Genomic DNA, 23582 nt, shown 5'->3' with positions numbered 1-23582 from the left:
GAAGAGTGCACATCAAAGAGGGGGGAAGTAATCAACAGTGTTCACCTTTCTACCCAACAAATGATTCCAATAAGTCTGGTCACATAACAACTGAGAACTAGCCATTGAAGCTGGAAGTAGAGGTCAATAATGATCTTCAAAAAAGTTGTATCAATTGAGAAGAAAGCCTGAACTGGACTGGCTTTAAGAGAACATAAAAGGGGAGGAAGTGAACACAGATGAACATCCCTGGAGCTTGGTCATCTACTGGAGACACAAAGAGGTCCGCCAGTGTGACTACAAGTAGTCACAGAGATCACTTCTTCCTTCACTGTGATGACAGAGTTCAGGACAAGAGGGGCATCAGCAGAGAAGGAGGAGTTTCAGAGTCAGTAAGAAAACAAAGAGAAAAGTGACATGGGTCCTAGAACTTTCAAGGAACATTCTAGAAGAGATAGAAAATCTATGTGGCCATTCTTAGGAAAGACCTCAGCAACTTAATGGGAATGTGGCATTTAAGTTAAGACTGAGCCAGAGACTATTCAACTCTTACTATGGCAGCCCCCTATGATGTCATCCATGGCATGCATGCACACAAGGATAAATGTAAATCATTTAACATAAAGAAAACTCAGTTTTATTACATATGCAGCATGATTTGTATGTGGAAAAATAAAACCCCAGGGATAAAGATGTTAACTATTCTTAGCAAAATGTAGAACATCAGTGTTAAAACAGCTGAATCATGTGCAAATTCTTATGTTCTTTATTTTACAACATGTAGTAAAGTACATGTCATTTATAATTCAGAAACTAGTGTTAGAGGATAATAATCTAAGCCTTTCTACTAAATTTGTTACAAATATTATAATAATGATTCCCTGAAATTTTATTCTGTACCATTCCCAACTTTCTAAGAATTACCAATATCTTAATAAAATATGGCCCAAAAAGGTGGAAAAATTATCCCTTGATCAGAACTTTACACACACAAATTTTAACCATGGTTTTCTTGGGGAGAAAAGAAGAAGTTCAAAGGATAGTGCTAGAAAAGAATTCAATTTTCAGTTGTGTATGTTTATGTATTGCTTTGACAAGAAGGAACTGGAATACTCTCCACAAAAGAAAAAGAATGAAGATGCAGGAGTTTGACTCAAAGAAAGCCTGGGGTACGCAGAGGAAGAAATGACATTTCCTGAGAGATATTCTGAGAGCTTCAAGACATCACTGCATGTTGGGGGGGGGGGGTCTAAACAAAGGCATGAAGCAAAGAATGGTGACATCTGTGGTCCTTCACAAAGCTAAAGAGCCGGCATAGCTCTGAGGGAAAAATGTTGTTTTTATTAGTGCTGTATTTGCCTACTGTTTAAACCCACAATCTAGCATATGAGGAATTAATTCAAACTTGGAAACTGTATTCATTCCCTTTGAACAATATGCTGATAAGTTGAATGTTAAATTGGGTCTAAAGTATGTTCCATCTTTTTTAAAAAAAAAAGTCACAGACAGTTTTCAGGGGAAAAAAAAAAAAACCCTGGCCAGTATTAAAGTAGGAAAAGACTGAGATAGAAACTAATTTTCCTCCAGATTTGATAATTATTGAATTCCTGTGGACATAACTTCCAGTTGAATTATCAACCTTGTCTGGACAGAATGAGAATGATGAAAAAAGTAGCCTATAAGTCAAGTTAGATGAATTATGGTATACAATGTTGGTATATTTTGGAATGAGGGGAAAGTGAATGATATATTTGAGCATCATTAAAGTTGTCATGGATGAGAAATGAGGTCACTAAATCTGACAGTGTGCTCATAAGTTGGGATCCAATCACCACAGAATGTAAATTAAGAGAAAGATATAGCATACCTAATCCTTGTGCAGGATATGATCAGTTTCACCCAGAACACAGTGGCATTTGTTAAGAATTATTATTGAAAGGTCATCATTATTGTATAACTTAGCATCATGTTTAGTTTGAAAAAAACATGAATCAACTGAGAACATACTTTTATTGAAACGACCTGACATTAAAGAATTTTACACTAATCTGAATGGATTTAGTTTTCTAAAGTAGAGCATTTGTTCTTGTTTCTTATACTCCATGAATGTGGAGGACAGAGACAGGCAAACAGATATTTAACATTCCTGCTGAGACCAAAACATTTGTGTTATTCAACATGCAGCTGCTTAGTAGGGGAAATTATATATATACCCAAAGAGCAGTAACAAGTCACTTTCTTAAAGAAATGGCAAGGTCATACCCCATCTCCACTTTGTTAATAGTAAGTCTATCCAGTGACAGACCTTTTTTTTTAGATAAAGACAGAGAGGCAGAGATAAAGTGAAAGAGATCATAGCACAGAAACTCTGAAGTATTCAACGTGGTAGAAGACAGGCTCAAACTTGGGTCACCCACATAGCAAAAGAACACACTATCCAAGCGCTGGCCCCTACAGTGATTTTTATGCTGGTTTTATCCAGAAGGCCAACTTTTTCTTTGGAGAAGAATATCTCTGAGGTTCTGGGATGGGAAAGGACATTTGTAATATAATTTTCTATATATAGTAATAGAAAGTATTTGCATGAGACCAAGGAAATCAGGTGGCAACCCAGAATTAAAGACAAGAAGTAGTGACATGAAATTGGTGACTACAAGCCAAGTAAGGACTTTTTAAATAATTTTTTATTAGTGATTTCATAATGATTGACAAGATTGTGCTATTAGAGGGGTACAGTTTCAGACAGTTCCCACCATCAGAGTTCCATATCACATCTCCACTGGAATTTTCCCCATTTTTTTATCCCTCTGGGAGTATAGACCAAAGATCTTTATGGGATGCAGAAGGTGGAAGGTGTGGCTTCTGTAATTGTTTCTCTACTGAATATGGACATTGACAGGTCAATCATATTCCCAGTCTGTTTCTATCTTTCCCTAGTGGAATCAGGGATCTGGGGAGCTGGGGTTCCAGGACTCATTGATGGGGACATCTGCCCAGGGAAGTCAGGCTGGTATCTGCAACTTGGTGGCTGAAAGACATTAAGATATAAAGCAGAACAAGTTGTTTAATAATCAGGAACCTAGAAGTAAAAGTGTAGCAGATGAAATTTGGGATCTTTATGTTGGAAGGAGCTCGAAATCTATTTTCAGTATATTCCAGTGAAACCATGACTTTACTAATTTTTGCCTGAGCCCAACAGCTAACATGCATGTAGGCTAAAGGTATTATCTGGGAAGGTGGTATCAGAATTGAGGACAGAACTAAAAGGCTATATCAGGGAAGAAAGTAGCTTCTAAATATGGGAAAGTATATAAATTCCATTAACTGTAAACCCCATCAATCTAATCTTGGGCCCAAGTAAGTACTATTAAGCAGGACAAAGAAGGCCCTTTTTATCAGCCCCCCTGATTTCCAATCTCAAACACCCTTTGCTTTATTTTATTTTCAACTGACTGGTTATAAATACACCCAGTCACAGAGCAAATTGTCAGATGTTCATCACACAGTTTTCATCTTTCATCTCATTACCATGCCCCACCACCTGTAAAGTACCAAGAATTAGTCCTGAAATTAGATTGTGAAGAACGTAATTATATTTTATTCTTTGGATGTGAATCTGTTCATTTGTTTGATGCAATTCTCTTTTATGACATTTGTATGATATTTTATGAATTTGTATCCTTCTTTTAGGAGGCAAGCTTTCTTCATTTTTATTTCAATCCCGACTTTAAGGCTCTATATTTTATACAAAAAAAGTTAGTTCTGTTCTTATATCTCTGAAAATTCTATGGTCACCAACTAAGATGACAACAAAGACAATTGATGTAATTACAGACTGTAGCAGAGCTTATTCTCAGAAACTCCATTAAGAAGGGAGAGTAGTTATTTAGCACCAGCTGAACATGCCATCAGTTACTAGATATCCCAATATTTTCAAGAAAAATCATAAATTCTGATTGTCAGTGAAATATTCTACTTCTTAAAATCTGGCTGACTGACGACATCAATAACTACAATAATAACTACAACAACAATGAAAAACAAGGGCAACAAAAGGGAAAATCAATAAATATAAAATTTTTTTTAAATAATCTGGCTAATGGGAGCTGGGCAGTGGCACACCGGGTTAAGTGCACATGGTAGAAAGCACACAGACTGGCTTCAGGATCCTGGTTCGAGCCCCGGGCTCCCCACCTGTAGGGGAGTCTCTTCACAGGCGGTAAAGCAGGTCTGCAGATGTCTGTCTTTCTCTCCCCCTCTGTCTTCCCCTCTTCTCTCCATTTCTCTCTGTCCTATACAACAACAGCAATGACAATAAAAATAATAACAACAATGATAAACAACAAGGGCAAGAAAAGGGAAAAAATAACCTCCAGGAGCAGTGTATTCATAGTGCAGGCACCCACCCCCAGCAATAATGCTGGAAGTAAATAAATAAATAAATATTGTTACTAAGAAGTTCAGCATTACAACACAGGATTTGTAAGCTTGAGACCCAAGATCAACCCCTGTCAGTGCTATAAACCAGAGTTGAATGGTGCTCTGATCTCTCATGCTTTCTCTCTCTCTCTCTCTACCTCCCTTTCTCATAAGAAAAAAAATAAACAGTTCTTAATAAATTGGTGGCAATGGAAATATTAAATTTAGAAACCAAAAAAAAAAAAAAACCTGCAGAACTGGGTGGGACCTGAAAGAAATACCTGATCAATCTGTAAATTTCAAGGAATTAGGTAAATTCATTTATTTAATCAACAAAATATTTACCCAGAAATTAGGATGTATATATACTTGTGAAAAGACTATACTTACATGTCAGTAGCATTAAATAATGTTTTCCTTTTCTTATTAGTGATTTAATATTAATTTCCAAAATTATGAGATAATGGGTATAATTTCACACCATGTCCACCACCAGAGTTCTGTGTCCCCATTCCCTCCACTGGAAACTGCACTAGTTCTCCAGGTCACAGATATGGGTTGACTACTATTTCTATAACTATTTATCTGCATGTATATATATTTGCCCTTTTTTTCTTGTGGTCCTGCCTTCTCTTCTTTTCTAGGTCATACTTACACCTATCGCTACTTCTGAATGTTCTTCCTTTTTCTCTCTTTTCTCTCTGAGTCTTGATGAAATTGGGAGTTCAGAGCCTTCCTGTAATCTTCCCTTTATATTTATCCCCCTCTGGGAGTTTAAACCAAAATTCTTTTTTTTAATATATTTTATTTATTATTGGATATAGACAGAAATTGAGCAGAGTGGGGGGGAGAGACAGAGAGATGCCTACAGCCCTATTTCACAATTTTGTGAAGCTTTCCCCCTGCAGGTGGGGGTCAAGGGCTTGAACTTGGATCCTTGCACACTGTAATGTGCTATTAATATTAACTAGGTATGCCACCACCTGACCCTGGACCAGAATTCTTTATGGGGTGCAGAAGGTGGGAATTCTGGCTCCTGTAATTTTTTCTCTACTGGACGTGGGCATTGGCAGGTCGATCCATAACACCAGCCTGTTTCTATCTTTCACTAATGGGATAGGGCTCTAGAGAAGTGAGGCTCCAGGACACATTGGTGAGGTCATCTGCTCAGAGAGTTCAGGATGGAATCATAGTAGCACCTGCAATTTGGTAGCATTTAGCTCTCCTTTGTCCTTTTCAGCACCCGTTTATCAATTCATTAATGGGTTATAATTTTCCACTGTGGTTTCTCCTGTCCCCTGCCTCGGTAGTTTCTCTTCGACTGGCCGGGAAATGCTGCTTGAGGAGAGTCAGCCTACGTGTTATCTTCATGCTGTCATATTGACTCCATCTCTTCTAAATAAATCTTAATAACAATCCTCTGTCTTTCTTTGAGTTACCGTAGAAGCAGAATCTGAGACAAAAATTTGGGTTCAAGTGTTTGAAGGGTGATTGCAGAAAACCCTAGGAAGAGAGCAGAGAAGTGAGACCAAAAGGGAGTTGGAAAAGTGTGTGCAATTACCTGGGAAACTGGATCTTAATACCACCAGGAAGCTCTGGGGTACCAGGTAGAATATATACTACTATTAACACTTCAAAAATGAAGGACCTGGAGTGTTTATACATCTCCCGTTAGTCACTGACTGAAAGCTTCTCTCAGGGAACATTAGTTCCCTGGCATTTCCAGCTGCTGTGCGTACATGCAGAACACTCTTTGGAAGCTAAGGGAGCCCCCAGGAAAAGAAATGCAGGTGCTAGCAATAAAAAGGTCAACAACAAGAATTAGAAAAGTTAAAGACTTATAGGTTGAACACGGAAGAACATCTACTTCAGCCTTTAAGGAAGAACCTATCCCTGTCCCCATTTTGCAAATGAGAAGAAACTCACACTTCAAATAGAAAATGCTAATTAGTATACCTCCCTTGGACATACAGCATTAGGAGCAGTTGGATAGGTCTCCTTAGAAAGACAAAGTCATGGAGGGCATAAGTTATCAACTGAGTTTGACAGTCATGGTGCTAGCAGTCTACACATTAGTACATTGGTTTAATATCAATAATACATAGTCAGGCATAAGTATGTAGGTCTTTCATGCAGTGGTATCTGTATTCTTTGAGCATCATTCAAGACATCACAATTAGATGAGGAGACAGGAGAGAAGGAAATTGAAAATATCGTGTGATAACCCAAGGGACCATTGAGGATTAGTGATATGAGTTACATTTTGGAGATCATTTGATAGTGTCTTGTGACAAAACTGAGGGTGCATATATATATATATATCCCTAGTCTGTTATCAGCAATATACAGTAACCCAATTTTATCCATAATCTATTGAAATTAAACAATGAAAGTGCACTAAACTTTCAGAACTACTTTCTTTCCCTCCACTGAAGGTTGTACCAATAATTTAAAATAACATAGATCAATTACCAAACTATTAAAAGTCAGTAAACATCTCTGAAAACTGAATACAAAATGAATCAAGTAACACAGCTTTGTTATAATTCCATTGTGTATAAAAATAAGGTAGAAATGCTTAATTAATGTATGAAAATATAAATACCAAGTTATTGCTCTTGTAGAGGTGATTAATAATCATATTGATTTTTCCACTGTGCTCTTGAGTTATTGAACTTGAATGTTTCTGATGGGTTCCCTTTTCTGTAACTTTTGACTTTGGGGGATATTTATAATGTTTGCAAAAACTTCTGACCTGCTTCCCTGTTGTAAATTGAGTATTTGTGCCTGTTACCCAGTGTTGAAGCCTTAATCACTGATGTGACAGTATTTAGAGGGTTAAGACTTGGGGAAGTAGCCAGACAGATGAGATCAAATCCTCAGCATAATTTGGTGTCCTTATAATAAGAACAAACATGAGATCTAGTACTTTCTCTACTTCTTCTCTTTATGTCCACATGAACATACCAAAGAACGATCACATGAGTAAACTATGAGAAGGCAGCCATTTCCAAGCCAAAATTAAAACCCCCACTAGGAACCAAATATGGCAGCCCTTGATCTTGGACTCCAAAAATTTGAAGAATTGATGTAAGTGTCTTTTGTTTCACACCCCAAATCTTAGAGCCAGGAAATGACTCAGTAAATAGAGAGAACTTCTTACCATGTGTGAGCCCTGAATTTAATCCCTGCTACCACATGGGATAATAATAAACAATACCATAAAAGGAGTTCCATAGATGGTAAAGCAGTATATTCCTTTCTCCCTGCAATCTCTCTCTCTCTCTCTCTCTCTCTCTCCCTCTCTCTCTCTCTCTCTCTCTCCTCTCTTCTCTTCTTCTTCTTCTTCTTCTTCTTCTTCTTCTTCTTCTTCTTCTTCTTCTTCTTCTTCTCTCTCTCTCTCTCTCTCTCTCTCTCTCTCCAACTTTAAAAATGGGGTGGGTAGACTGTGGCTTCATGCATCTCCCAGCACCATAAAAAAATTCATCTAATCTTGCCAGACCTCGGATGAAAAATATTATTCAAGGAAGATGGGTCCTGATATTGGGCCATCTTGGAACGTTCCTACTCATGACCACAGAGTGTGAGCTCCTATCTACAGGGATGCAGAGGTCACATAGGCTCCTAAACTGAATATGGGCCCCAGATCAGAGCAAATCAATGGGGTTTACAGTCAACAATATTTATATACATTTCCCATATTTGGGAGCTACTCTCTTCCCTGATCCAGCTTTCTGGTCCTTTTTCTAGCCATGGTATCATCTCCCTAGACAATAACTTGGATCCACCTGTATATCAAATTTAGGCTCAGGGAAAAAAAAAAAAACTAGTATAGCCCCACACCCTTTGGAATAAAACTAATATATGCCTACTAGCTATTTACAAAATGGAGGACCCCCCCCCCCAACTCTTCATCTGCACTACTCCAGCCTTTAGGTTCATAATTAGTCAACAACTTGTTTGGCTTTATATGTTAACTCTCTCCACCAGGTTCCAAATGCCAGCATGATGCCAACCAGACTTCCCTGGACAGACAACCCCACCAATGTGTCCTGGAGCTCCGCTTCCCCAGAGCCCCACCCTACTAAGGAAAGGGAGAGGCAGGCTGGGAGTATGGATCTGTCAACACCCATGTTCAGCAGGGAAGCAATTACAGAAGCCAGACCTCCTACCTTCTGCATCTCTCAATGACCTTGGGTCCATCCTCCCAGAGGGTTAAATAATAGGAAAGCTATCAGGGGAGGGGAGGGGATATGGAGGTCTGGTGGTGGGAATTGTGTGGAGTTGTACCCCCTCTTATCCTATGGTTTTGTCAGTGTTTCCTTTTTATAAATAAATAAATTAATTTAAAACAAAGAAACGTATTACTCAGACTTTTTTTGGCCATGTGATGCTATATTTTGGGTCACCAGATATAAGGTATAGGAAAGAGTATCATGTAGTAATTTGGGTGTCCTTGAGATCTGTTTTCAAACTTTAACATTACCAGTTATCTGATTTGAAGTATGTAACTTTTCTTCCTTGAAATCTCTTCATCTGTAGAATGAAAGCTACACTATTTCACTGGCAGATACAATGGACATTTAATAATGTTCTCTCTCTTCTGTTGAATTTACTGACCTTTACTCCAAGTCAAGTTGTTGCTAAACCATACTTCTCTGCACATCTAGGATTTGTGAGATTTCAATCTAGAATAAGGATGAGAATAGAGGGTGGGGAACACAGCATAATGGTTATGCAAAGAGGCTCTCATGCCTGAGGCCCCAAAGTCCCAGGTTCAGTCTCCTATACTAGCATAAGCCAGATCTGAGCAGAGCTCTGGTAAAAACAAAAAACAAAAACAACAACAACAACAACAAAAAAAAACTAGGTTAATACCATGACACCCAAGCCACTGCAAAGAAAATATATTCCATAGGAATCCGCTCAGCACCTTCCCCCTCCCTTTCTCCATCATCTCAGAGTTAAGCAGTCTTCCTTGTTCTACAAAAGCAAAAATGAGTACTGCTCACTTGTTCACACCCTGAGCAAAGGGACTGATTACCCACGAAAGGGAAGTGTCACCCACAGAAATCAATACAGATGAGGCTTTGAAAAGGTTGACTGGCTGCACAGGATTAGATATTGATCTTGCTTGTTTATTCAGTTACTGCTCTGTTCACCACCTGTGGAGGGCATTTCTAATCTCCCCCTAACACCAAACAGGCAAGAGAACCCACTCCAGAGCACACATATGTCTGACAATTAAAGGAAGTCAAGGAATTCCCCAAACCCATGCCCAAAAAACCATGAACACAGTGAGAAGAGATCTCTGCCACCAACACTGCCTGACAACTCAGGACTGGTTGGAGGATTAAATCAGAACTAGACATACAGAGCAAAACTGAAATGAAACTCAGTTTTCCTACCTGCTCCACAGAACTCTGAGATATTGGGGCGGGGGAATCAGATGGCTAGTATGTATTTACATAAACTTTACTGAATCCCTGGGACGTTCTATGAATGGAAATTTGGGGCATAAAAATAAAAACCTGAATATAGTAAAGGAAAAAAAAAGATAAAATTGTTTTGCCTGCCAAATTGGAAAAAGTGTTTTTGGTTGTTTTTTTTTTTTTAATGATAATATTTAGTTTATAGCAACTGTTCAAGGAAGTGAAAGAAATGAATGCCTTTTCTGGAGGGCAATTTTGACAATGCATGTCAAAAATTGTAAAATTCATCATATACTTCAAATAAGCAATTCTACTTCTAGGAGCTAATCATAAAAAATGTAGTTATGAACAATGTATGCAAGGCTTTGCTGCAAGTTAAAAGATACACATGCAGAGGGACAGAGCAGGGGCAGAGAAGACAGGCTATACTGGAGGATCCACATGCTATAGAGAAATGCATACCAGGGCCTGGGCCTGTGGTGGTGCACCTGGTTAAGCTCACATGTTACAGTGTGCAAGGACCTGGGTTCAAGACCCTAGTCCCCACCTGCAGAGGGCAAGTTTCACGAGTGGTGAAGTAGGGTTATAGGTGACTCTCTGTCTCTCTCTCTGTCATCCCCTTCCCTCTCACTTTAGGCTGTGTCTATTCAATAAAGAGAGAGAAAGAAATGCATACTGATCCTTAGCTAGACAATACACACAGGATCATCATGGTGACAGAAACATGAAGAAGACCCTACCCTTGTCCTAAGACGTTCTTTTTATAAAAGAGGACACAGATAATGAAATGGAAAGATGTAGAAGCTGGGTGGTGGCACACTTGGTTGAGCAGTTATGTAACAGTACAGAAGAACCTGGGTTTGAATCCCCAGCTTCTGCCCGTCTCTCTTTCTCTCTCTCCTTTCCTGCTTTCTCCTCTCCTCTCAATTTCTCTTTGTCTCTATCCAATTAATTAATTTAAAAAGAGGTTTATTTAAAACAAAAAAAAAGAAAGAAATGGAAAGGTGTGCTATGTGTTATGGGAAAAAAATACAGGAAATCAAGGTAAATGGACACAAAGAGCAAGGGGTAATATCAAATGGTGAGTCGGTATGACTTTAGCAAGGTATCCAATAGTAAGTGAGATTAGCTGAGACTCAAAAATAAGCAAGACTTAGCAAAGGAGACAAAAAAAAAGAGGGGAAAAGTTCCAAAATGTAAAACACTCACGTAGGAGCATGACTACAAGGAATTGATGAGACACATTTAGAGAGAAGAAAAGAAGGACATGAGGGTTCCTGTAAGACACAGTGAGGAGCCTGGGTCAGGAAGCCAAAACAGTAGCTCATTATTCCCTGTAAATCTAAGTTAAGTGCCTTGAACTTTTGACCCGGGTCTTCTTTCTGCCTGTCTTCTCATGACAATCCTTCACAAAACAAAACTTACTTAAAAGCACAAATTCTGAAAAATACTTGTAAATATTGTTTGCTGCAAGGGGTCATTTGTGATTGATTGCTTTATTTCAAATCTAACCCTTACCAATCTGCTCTATTCTTTTCACCCTTGCAGGGCTCCTTTCATCTTTACAGGCCAATATTCTGTGAGACAGAACCACTGAGTACTGTTCTGATAAGACATATTTCTAGAGAAATCTAGGGATTCCACACATAATTATCTGAAGTGTCCACTGCCCTTTCTTCTGTAGTTAGAAACTCATCTTGGGTTACTTGAGATCAGTATGTAAACTCATATAGAATCAGCCAATTATTTATGCTCATGTAGAATCAGCTCCTAATACCAATAGGAGAGTCAAGGTCAACAGTAAAATTACCATTTTCAGTATGGAATGAAACAAAATATGTCTTAGTCATCTTTCTCTTGAAATTCTGTGTTTCGAGAATTCAAATCTGCCTTTGGTTAAGAAAGAAGTGTATCTAACAGCTACAGAAGGCAAAACAAACAAACATTTTCTTACAAGTGAAATGAATAATCTGATTTTATTGTCATATGCAAAAAGAATGCAACTGCCCCAGATATGAAAATCACTGGTAAAACAACTTACAACCAGTTATTCCCAAACCAACTCTATTCATGTGGTAACTGCTTCCCAATATTATCTGCTAATAGTGATGACTGTTGGGCATTAAGCCAGTCCCCCCTGCTCCATCCTGCATTGCTGATACTGTGGCCTATTTACATAATCACTGTTTTGCCTGAAAGATCCCCACCCATCCCATTGGTCTATCTTCTTTCTACCTCGAGACCCGCCCTGCCTGCAGGGTAACATTAATCCCACTGGTTAAAACCCTCACAACAGTTGCTAAGGAAGCTTCTACCTTCCCAGCGTGCTTTTGCCTTTCTCCATCTTCTTTCCTAGCTATTTCCATTTCTGACTTTCCACTTCCGGTTTTATCCTATAAAAGCATTAGCTCTCTGTTCAGTAGACCCTTTTGCATTACCACGCTGCCACGAGTTCCTGAGTCATCTATCTCCCACGTTCCTGAGTGAGTAGCAACCCACGCTGAGTCAGGTCGAATTCTAACACAGAGAGCATGCACCTGGAGAAGAAGCACCCCCACGCTAGCCCGGAAGATGAACACTAAATCAAGTAACCATAATTATTGCCACATGGCCATGTTATTTTTTTTATATTTATTTTCCTTTTGTTGCCCTTGTTTTTCATTATTGTTGTAGTTATTGTTGTTGTTATTGATGTCATTGTTGTTGGCTAGGACAGAGAGAATTGGAGAGAGGAAGGGAAGACAGAGAGGGAGAGAGAATGATAGACACTTGCAGACCTGCTTCACCGCCTGTGAAGCAACTCCCCTGCAGGTGGGGAAGCGGGGCTCTAACCAGGATCCTTACACCAGTCCTTGTGCTTTGTGCCACGTGTGCTTAACCCACTGTGCTACTGGCCCGACTCCCGATGTCATTTTTAAAACATACTTTAAAAGCTTTACCAACAACCAACAGGGTCCACTCTTTCACTCTAGGTTGGCTTTATAATTTATATTGATGAAGAGAATGTAGGAGCGGAACACGGATATAAATGGAGTGGGAATCCCAGAATTCTTCTCCAACCTACTATTAAAAAAGCAGCATCCATCTCCCTCTGAGTGAGTGGTGTCATGGAAAGCCAGCTGAAATCCAGTATTAGAGATTCAGAGTTTCACAATACCCAACATGTCCTAGTTTCAATAGACGATCACTCACCATACTGAAAACCAAGAAGCACTCAATGAAAAAAAAAAAAGGCAGGGGTAGATATCATAATGGTTATGAAAAAAGACTCTCATGCCTGAAGCTCCAAAGTCCCAGGTTCAGTCCCACCACCACCATAAGCCAGAGCTGATCAGTGCTCTGGGAAACAAAAAACACCCAATAGATTATAACGAGATAACAAGTGGGTGGCACACCTGGTTAAATGCACACATTACAGAGCACAAGGACTCGTGGCAAAGTCTGTGCTCTGCTGGGTGAGGTATCTCTAGGTCCTTCCCCTTCATCATTTATTTATTTATGTATTTATTTATTTATTATTTATTAGTGATTACAGCCCCTAGTCCTTACCTCCAGGGGAAAAGCTTTAAGAGAGGTGAAACAGGGCTGCAGGTGTCTTTCTCTCTCTCTGTCTCCCCTACCCCTCTCAATTTCTCTTTGTCTCTATCCACTAATAAATAAATAAAAATTTTTAAAAAGATGACAAGTGCTTATTATCTCAGTAAGAAAATCTGAACATGCTAGAAACAAATAAAAATATAAAAAGTCTTAGCAAAAAAAATAATAATAATGAACGAAATGAATACTTTAAAACTAAAAATAAAGACCTGAAACTTAAAAAATTCAATAGATGGGATTAGTAGCAGAGCAGAACAGGGAAGTGAACTGAAAATATATAAGTAGAAATTTACTCAAGTTTGAAAACAAGAAAACAAAAAAAGAGTCTGAGGGTTGGGTGTAATGGCTATGCAAAAGACTTTCAGCATAATGGTTATAATGATTATGCAAAAGGCTTTCTTCAGTCCCCTGCACCACCATAAACCAGAGCTGAGCAGTGCTCTGACCTGTGTCTTTCTCTAATTTTCTCATTAAAATAAAGTAAATAATTACAACAAGAAAAAATAGAGTCTGAGGGGGGCTGGGTGGTAATGCAACGGGTTAATCACACATGGCTCAAGTAAGGACCAGAGCAAGGATCCTGGTTCAAGCCCCAGTTCCCCACCTGCAGGGGGGGTCGCTTCAAAAGTGGTGAAGCAGATTTGCAGGTGTCTGTCTTTCTCTCCCCATCTTCCCCTCCTCTCTCAATTTCTCTCTGTCCTATCCAACAACAACGACAGCAATAACAATAATAATAAAAACAATGATAAACAACAAGGGCAACAAAAGGAAAAAAAATGGCCTCCAGGAACAGTGGATTGGTAGTGTAGGCACCGGGCCCCAGTGATAACACTGGAGTTAAAATAAAATAAAATAAAAAGTGTGGTTTTTCTTTTTTTAGTACAGTCTGAGAAACTATATAGATTATAAGAAATGATCTAATTACCTTATGTTATTTGAGCTTAAGGGGGGAAAGGGGAAAGCAGAGGAGTAAAAAGTAGTTAAAAAAAAAAACCTATAGCTAAATACTTTCCAATTATGACAAAAGACATCACGTTACAAGTTCAAAAAGCTGAGTAAACACCTAACAATTTAAATGACAGTGGAGTACCCATCAAGAACAGGAAAGCCAGAGGATATGGAACATCTTTTCAAGTGCTGAAGTATTTTTACCAGTGAAAATATATTTTAAGCTGCCCAGGAGGTGACACAGTGGAATAAATGTTGGGCTCACAAACCTGAGGTCTTGAGTTCAGTCCTCAGCATCACATGTGCCAGGGTGATGCTCTGGGGTTCTCTCTCTCTCTCTCTCTCTCTCTTTCTCTCTCTCTCTCGCGCGCGCACTTTTCTCAAATAAATAATTTTCCAAAGAAAATATACTTTACAATGAAGGGGAAGTGAGTGGTTTGGAAGGGAAGAGAGGACTGGACCTGGAAAAAAAAGGGGACAATTATGTACAAATCTAGACAGATAGTGGCAGAGATGATAGTTAGCCCAGGTCTTCAACCTTGGGACAACTGTAGTGGTTTGCAATGAAAGGATTCTTCTTCTTCTAGCGTTTGCCCTTCTTCCGTAGCCAGTCAACAGCAAAGCTGTCAGGAGCTGCTTGTTGCTGGCTTTGAAAGTGACTGGGATCCATGTGGATTCAGTCAGCTAGGAAGAATCGTCAGTTTCCCCAATGAATGGGTACTCACGGGATGCACCACGAGAAGGTCGATCCAATGAAACCCAATGAAAGGATTGGGGATTCAGAAATCTGGTGGTGGGAACGGTATGAAATTATACCTCTGTTGACATGTTATTTTGGAAATCGATATTAAATCACTAATAAAAAAAAAGTACCAGGAATGGGAGTCAGGTAGCACAGCAGATTAAGCACACATGGCGCAAAGCGCAAGGATCTGGGTTTGAGCCCTAGGCAGAGGAGTTGCTTCACAAACAGTGAAGCAGGTCTGCAGGTGTCTTTCTCTCCCCCTCTCTGTCTTCCCCTCCCCTCTCCATTTCTCTCTGTCCTAACTAACAATGACAACATCAATAACAACAACAATAATAATTACAACAATAAAACAAGCGCAACAAAAAGGAATAAATAAATATATATATATATATATATATATATATAATTTTTAAAATACCAGGAAAGATGTAGAAAAAAGCCTATCTTCAAACATTTTCTATTTAAAAAAATTCTTTATGCTTATCAACCATATGCCTTCAGGCATCTATTCAAACTCAGCCACAACACAATGTAAACTACTGTGTTTTAATAAAATTTTTATTTACAAAACTAGGAAATGGGCAGAATATAATCTGCCATCCTCTAATGTGGAAAAGAAAGAGAGAAACTGAGCTTTGAAGTCAGACAATCACTAACAAAAAATAATCAAATAAATAAATAAATGATGAAGAAGAAGGACCTAGAGATACCTCACCCAGTAGAGCACAGACTTTGCCACGTGTCAGGCTTTGGGTACAAGTCCTACCGCAACTATGGACAACACTGAAGAGCTCCATGGATATGGGATGGTGTCTCTTCTCTATCTCTGTCTGTACCACTCTCTCTCTCTTCTTTCTCAAAAAATAAAATAAGACTGACACAAATATCTCCAACTCCTTTTAAACAAAGTACAAACGCACTTTAACAAATTATTCTTGACTAGTTGAATACCCATAGGCAAAATAAAAATGAATGTTGGCTAAATTTTCACAACTTACGTGAAAATTAACTTAAGAACAGACTTAAATGTGAGAGAGTCAAGTGTTGGTACACCTCATTAAGAGCACATGCTGTGGAGAAGCAATTATAGAAGCCAGACCTTCCACCTTCTGCACCCCACAATGATCCTGGGTCCATAATTCCAGAGGGATAAAGAATAGGGAAGTTTTCAGTGGAGGGGATGGGATACGGAGTTCTGGTGGTGAGAACTGTGTGGAAATGTACCCCTATTATCCTATGGGTTTGTTAATATTTCCATTTTATAAATAAAAATTTTTAAAAAGAGCACATGCTACATGCACAAGGGCTCAGGTTCAAGGTCCCACTCCCCACCTGCAGGAGGAAGCTTCACAAGTCATGAAACAAGTACTGCAGATGTCTCTCTGTCTCCCTCCCACACTATCTCCCCATCCCTCTGTATTTCTCTCTGTCTTATCAAACAAAAAAAAGGGGGGAGGGGAACAGTTGTTGCCAAGAATTATAGATTCACCATATAGTCACCAAGCTGTAATCCTGGTGGCATAAATAAATAAATAAATCTATTAGATTTTTAGAAAATAAAATATTTGGTATCTATAGGTAACCACCTTACTTGATATCTAAAGAACAGCTCATAAAAGCAAAAATTTTAAATTTGTCTTTAAAATTGTTTGTTCTATAAAACATCAATAACATGTAAAAAAAAAAAAAGATAAAAATATAAGCTACAGAGTGGGAGAAATTTTTGCAAAACAAATTATCTGCCAAAGAACTAGTCTTTAGAATACAAGGAGAATCCTAAGACATCAACAAAAGCAAAATGCAGGGGACATAAAAAATCATTTCATTTAGAGTCTATATTGATGACTATAAACCCATTAAAAATGTTCAACATCATTAGAAATCAGGGAAGCACAAACTCAAATCACAATAAGATATCACTACATATCTATCAGATGGCTTGATTTTTTTTAAGTCGTATCATCAAAATTTAAAGAAGAATGAAACAAAACTGAGGGGCAGGGTGGTGGTGGTGCACCTGGATAAGTGCACACATTACAGTATCTAAGGACCTGGGTTCAAGCCCCTGGCCCCCACCTGCAGGGGGAAAGCTTCACAAGCAGGAAACAGTACAACAGGTGTCTCTCTGTATCTTTCCTTCTCTACCCCACTTCCCTCTAAATTTCTCTTTGTCCTATCAAATAATTTTTTAAAAAAATATTAAAGAACTAAAACTGAATCATCCATACATTGTTAATAAGAATGTAAAGTGAGGAGCCAAGAGACAGCTCACTTGGTAGAGCACACACATTACCCTGCCCAAGGACCAGAGGTTGAGCACCCAGTTACTACATGAGTATACCATATAAATGAGAATCTTTATTATTAGAGGAACAGTGCTGTGGTGTCTCTTCTTTTCTATCTGTTTCCCTTTCCCTCTGTCTCTCACCTTCTATTTTTGAGAGACAGATGGTAGATAGATTAGATAGATAGATAGATAGATAGATAGATAGATAGATAGATAGATAGATGAGAGAGAGAGTGTGTAGATGTGGAATCATCATGCAGAAGTTGAGAAGAAACAGTTAAAAAAAAATCCTGGTAACAGAGTCAGAAAGAAAGGGTTGGGGGAGGAGGAGAAGAAAGGAGTGAAAGGGAGAGGGGGGAAGAAGAAAAAGGAAAGGAAAGAAGAAAAAGAGAGAGGAATATAAAATAATCTGGTTATTGTAAAAACAATGTAGGGACTCCTTTATAAAAATAAATAAATATATGTGTCATGCAACTTAGCAATTATACTCCTGGGCATTTATCCAAGAGAAACAAAAATTAGAATTCAAACAAAAATCTACATGTAAATGTTTATACAAATTGCATTCATATTTTTCTCAACACTGGAAATAATCCAGATGTCCTCTAATGGGCAATAGTTACACAAACTGTGATACATTCCCATACATGTAATACTATTCAGCAATAACAAAGAATAAGGTATTACTTCATGCCGCAATCTAAATGTATCTCCAGAGAATTATGTTGAATGAAAAATTAATCCCAGAGGATTACATAATTTATTAAGATTCCCTTTATCTAATACTCCTAAAATTATAAAATCATGGAAATGGAAAACAGGCTTGTGTTGCCAGGAATGAAAGAGGAGGTAAAGGAAAGGAGAGAAATAAATGTGGTTATACAATAGGTAGATCTTTACAGTGATGGACATATTCTATATCTTGACAATTCAATATCAGTCTCTTGGTAGTATCTGTTTATTTGTTAAGTATTAAAAACTGACTGATATAGGTCAACACATTTACATATTTCAAAATCAATTCATCTGAGAAGACCCCCTAGAAGACTATTTTGATTAAATTTAGTTGTGTTATGGAGAGTTCGTATATAAATATAAATGTAAGTACCTTGTGTCCCAGTACTGCCTAAGCATATATTCAGAAAGACACAAAGCATTAATTTATTTATAGTCAGCCCATATCTGTGATCTTGGGAGAACTAATGCAGTTTCCAATGGAGGGAATGGGGACACAGAACTCTGGTGGTGGGAAAGGTGTGGAATTATATCTGTTATCTTATAATTTTGCAAAGTCAATATTAAATCACCAATAAAAAAAATTTTTAAGGGGCCCGGTGGTGGTGCACCTGGTTGAGCACACATGCTACAATGCACAAGGACTCAGGTTCGAGGCCCTGGTCGCCCACCTGTGGGGAGAAAGCTATACAAGTGGTGAAGCAGGGCTACAGGTGTCTCTCTGTCTCTTTTCCTCTCTATCAATCCCTATTTTTCAATTTCTGCTTGTCTCTATCCAATAAATAAAGATAATAAAAAATACTACTAACAAAAAATTTTTAAAAGTCACAAAAAATTTAAAAACACTAATTTAAAAGTCTATGTGCACCCCTACGTTCATAGCTGCACTATTCACAATAGCCAAAATATAAAAGTCACCTAAATGTCCATCATGAAATATATGGATAACAATATTATAGTTGGTTGGGAATTGGGCGGTAGTGCAAAGGATTAAGCGCAGGTGGTGCAAAGCGCAAGGACTGGCGTAAGGATCCCAGTTCGATCCCCTGGCTCCCCACCTACAGGTCTGCAGGTGTCTATCTTTCTCTCCCCCTCTCTGTCTTCTCCATTTCCCTCTGTCCTATCCAACAATAACATCAATACTACAGCAATAAAACAACAAGGGCAACAAAAGAGAATACATAAATATTTTTTAAAATATTATAGTTTGCATACTCAGTGGATTACTACTCTACAATTTGAAAAGATGATATTGTATCCTTCAGAACAAAATGGATGGAACTAGAGGTGAATATGATAAGGGAAATTAGAGGTAAAAGACAACTACCAGATGGTTTAACTAATGTATGGGATATAGATAACAAAAACTTGCCAAAAAAAAAAAAAGTAACCAAACTGTCTCTTAGACTTTGTAATAAATAAATAAAACTATGGTGGTTATAATAGGGAAGGAAGAAGTGTAAGAACTTCAGTTATGGGTGCAGTCAGGCTTACACAGATAATATTGATGTAAAACCATACTCTCTAAAATCTTACAGTTTTGTAAAACAATGTCAAATCACTAATAATAAAAATTATTTTAAAATAATAAAGTTATCTGTTTTGAATTTTTTATGTCAAGATTTGGACATTTAATAAGCCAGTATTTTCTGGAACCAACTAAGCTAAAATGACACATGGAGTTATAAGGCCTACGTTCTCCTCATTCCTGAGGTCAGACAGCTTAGTATTCAGTCATGAATCCTTAAAAAAAATCCTTCACACTCATGAGAGATCATCAGTGCTGCCCTAGCCCAGTGAACGGTCAAAACTACACAGCTGTAGCTTTAATGAGCTCCATGGAATAGCTGTATCCCAAACAACTGGCCTTCAACTAACTACCACTCAACCTGTATCAAGAGCTCGGCATTCATCGGCATTCGTAGAGAAGTGTGTCCTGTATTCTTAGTGCTATCCTGATTTTGGTTCATCAGAAAATGAAAAAGGACACATGGATGCTTTTATTGAACTGCACTTTGTTATTCAACTATTTCCTTATACTATGAAATAGCCCCAAGGAACCCAATATTGTCTTTGCTCTGTTGAAAAGAGTTAAGAACCATATCCAGAATTAAAGTCTATAAGATCCCTCTCCCTCTCCCTCTCCCTCTCCCTCTCCCTCTCTCGATTATCAGGACAAATGGTATAACTTCCAAAAACTTGGTTTGCTTTTATGAATCAGATCACTAACATGTCTTTTCATTTGTCTAGGTAAGAGACAAACTGAGCTGTTGAGAGTGTTGTATTAATAGAACAGCAAGCAGTCCAGATCTACGCATCATCAGATTCCAACATGGCTCCTTCTCAACTGTAGTTTTCAGCCAACTGTTTATCCCAGATTTGAGGTATTCATCTAGACCACAGATCTTTTTAATTACCCTGAAAACCAACAGAGATCTAATAAATCCTGAAAATATAAGCTTCTAAATTTAGTCATGTTCACTTGATGAGCTAGCCTCCAAGCAAGCCAGTCATGGTCAAGTTCCAGAAGGGAATAGTGTAACCTATCATGAGTTAAGGCTTGCAGTGTGTGGGGAACTACGCCTATGTGATTTATTCTCAAAGCAACTCTGAAAGATGTAAATTATCATCTGCATATTCAGATATGAAAATAGAGGGCTAGGAAAGAGTGAGTCACTGAAAAATTCACAACTAGTCAGCAGCAGAACCAGAATGCAGTCTAATTCTGAAACTAATGTCCTTTACTCTAAGTAAAAATTGGTAAACTATGACCTTTTGGTCCAACTCAGTGTGCCATCTACCTGTGTAATAAAGTCTTATTCACTGATACACGGTCACTCTCTGTGGTTGATTGCCTGGTACAACAACAGAATTGAGAACTGGTGACAGAGACCACATGGTCCAAAAAGTCTAACATTTTTCACATCTGTTCTTTTACAGAGAACATTTGCCTACCCTCTCTAAATAAAGAACCAACAAAGAACTTTAGACAAATGAATCTTAAAGAAGAGTCATCACTTAAAGGAGAGCAAGGATTCATCTTATACATGTGTATTTCCAGGGCCCCTTCAAGTCTATCAAACTACACCCTTCCAGGTTGCAAGCCTAAATCTACATTTCTTTCTTTTTTTTATTTTTTATTTAAGAAAGGATTAATTAACAAAACCATAGAGTAGGAGGGGTACAATTCCATACAGTTCCCACCACCCAATCTCCATTTCCCACCCCCTCCCCTGATAGCTTTCCCATTCTCTATCCCTCTGGGAGCATGGACCCAGGGTCATTGTGGGCTGCAGAAGGTAGAAGGTCTAACACACGTTTACCACCACTTCCAAATGCTTCTGGTGGTCGCTGAACTTTATAAACTGCCCTTCAATCCAGGAATTTAATATTCCTAACAACATTTAACCTGTCAGGAATTGAGTAGCAATTATTCTAGCTCTTTCTTTCTTTCTTTCTCTCTCCCTTTCTTTCTCTTTCTTTCTTTGCAGGCAATAACACTGAGCTGTCCCCAGAGTTCCTCAATAGAGTTAAGATGATTCTCAGTTGCCTACACTGGTAATTTCCTCAGTCTTTCAGTCTTCATTGACTGTATTCCCAGCCCTGACACACTTTTCCTCCACTTTGGTGCTTCCTAGGATCACATGATAAATACTATACTCATCCTTGAAATCTTGTCTCAGGATCTGCTTCTAAGATGACTGCCCAAGAGCAAAATTGAAGAATAGGCAGTGGCATACCATGTTGAGCACCCATGTCACCATGGGTTCAAGGCCCCCAGATGCCACCTGTGTGAGTGTGGGGGGGGTGGTTCATGAGCAGTGAAGCAATGACGCAGGTGCCTTTCTTCCTCCACCTCTCAACTTCTCTCTGTCCTACCAAATAAAAGAAAGGAAAAAAAAGAAAAAGAAAGAAATGTAGAGTAGTGGCACACCTTGTTGAGAGCACACATTCCAGTACATTAGGACCTGGGTTCAAGCCCCGGGACCCCACCAGCAGGAGGGAAAGCTTCATAAGAGGTGAAGTAGTGTTGCAGCTCTCTCTCTCTGTCTCTCTCTCTCCCTCCCTCCTCCCGTCCCTCCCTCCCTCCTTTCCTCCACTCTCAACTTCTGTTTCTGCCCAAAATAAAGAATAAAATAAGACATTAAGAAAATTAAAGACTTGAGCACTAGCTCAAGTCCTTCTGGCCCTGGGTGGGCACTGGCTGGGCTCCCAGGTGCTCTGCAGTGGTGTCCCTGGTACCAGGGGTGGTCAGTCAGGACTCGAGACTCATGTGGGGCTATGAACTGAACCGACCGTGAACCTGCTGCTGGATGGCAAGGAGCACTGCCTTCGACTGGGGGACACTTTTGAGATGTGGCCGAAGATCTTCTTCTACACCATCCACTATGACTTTAAGCCAGCATCTATAGATACTTCCTGCAAAGGAGAGCTTCAGGTTGGCAAAGGAGATGAAGTCACAATTACACATATCCCTGATTCTACACCAGCAATGACTGTGTTCAAGGGGAACAAACAACCTTATGAAAAAGACTGTGTACTTATAATTAATCATAAAACAGATTGATATGTGCTCGAAAAACTCAGAAGCAGTATTTAGGTCAAAACAAACAAACAAAAACAAGAGCTAAGGGGATTAGTAAAATCCATGCTCACATGGAACAGTAGCGCACTCATCCCCTGCAGCCATCACAGCCACCTGGGCCTCTAGCACCTATGCCATTCAGAGCTCCAACCAAACCTCCAGGTGGCCCCAAAATTTCTCCCTTGATAGATAACCCCTCACCCGAACATCATCTGGATGACATCAAAAGAGAGCTGAGGGCTGAAGTTGACTCACTAAACAGATGAGCAGTACTAGTGGAAGAAGCTCCTCAGACTCTGAGAGCTCCTCAGGAAGTGAGGACAGCTCCAGCAGCAGAAGTGAGGACAATGGCCCAGCGTCACCTCCACAGCCTTCACACTAGCAGCACTACAAGAGATCAGTCGTATCCAATGGAACCAGCTGGCCACAAGGAAGCAACCAGCTCATAAACAACCCCAGGAATGACTTGCAGTTGAGTGAGTCTGGAAGTGACAGTGACGACTAGAGTCCGATCTTTCAAAATCAACTCTCCGGTGCACAAATATGCAGGAAGGCCCGGCTGCATCAGCACAGACTCCGTTTTCAACAGGAAAATGTGTGGACCAGTGACTATAGTAGGAGTTTGGAGCTGGAGCTGTCAGATGCAAGACTTAAACTTAGTGGTGATGGGTGACTTTCTAGTGTAATTTCTGAACAATCTCCTATTTCAGACATTTAAGTAGATCTGTAGAAGAATTAACAGACTTGCATTTTGATTTGGTTAACACTGTTAATGCAAAACAGACAAATGTACCCTGGTCTGGGTTATTCAAAGGCCAGTGATGCAGTTTTATAGCTTAGCAGCCACCAGGT

General features: G+C 39.0%; 1 pseudogene; it reads left to right on the top strand.

Annotated features, from left to right (window-relative positions):
* Nucleotides 1–218: 218 nt before the first annotated feature.
* Nucleotides 219–23328, top strand: LOC103116696 (ELL-associated factor 1-like; annotated as a pseudogene).
* The last annotated feature ends 254 nt before the right edge of the window (nucleotides 23329–23582 follow it).

Source organism: Erinaceus europaeus, chromosome 1 (assembly GCF_950295315.1).
Source record: "Erinaceus europaeus chromosome 1, mEriEur2.1, whole genome shotgun sequence".
Taxonomy (NCBI): Eukaryota; Metazoa; Chordata; class Mammalia; order Eulipotyphla; family Erinaceidae; genus Erinaceus; species Erinaceus europaeus.
This window is presented reverse-complemented; position numbering and strand designations above follow the sequence as displayed.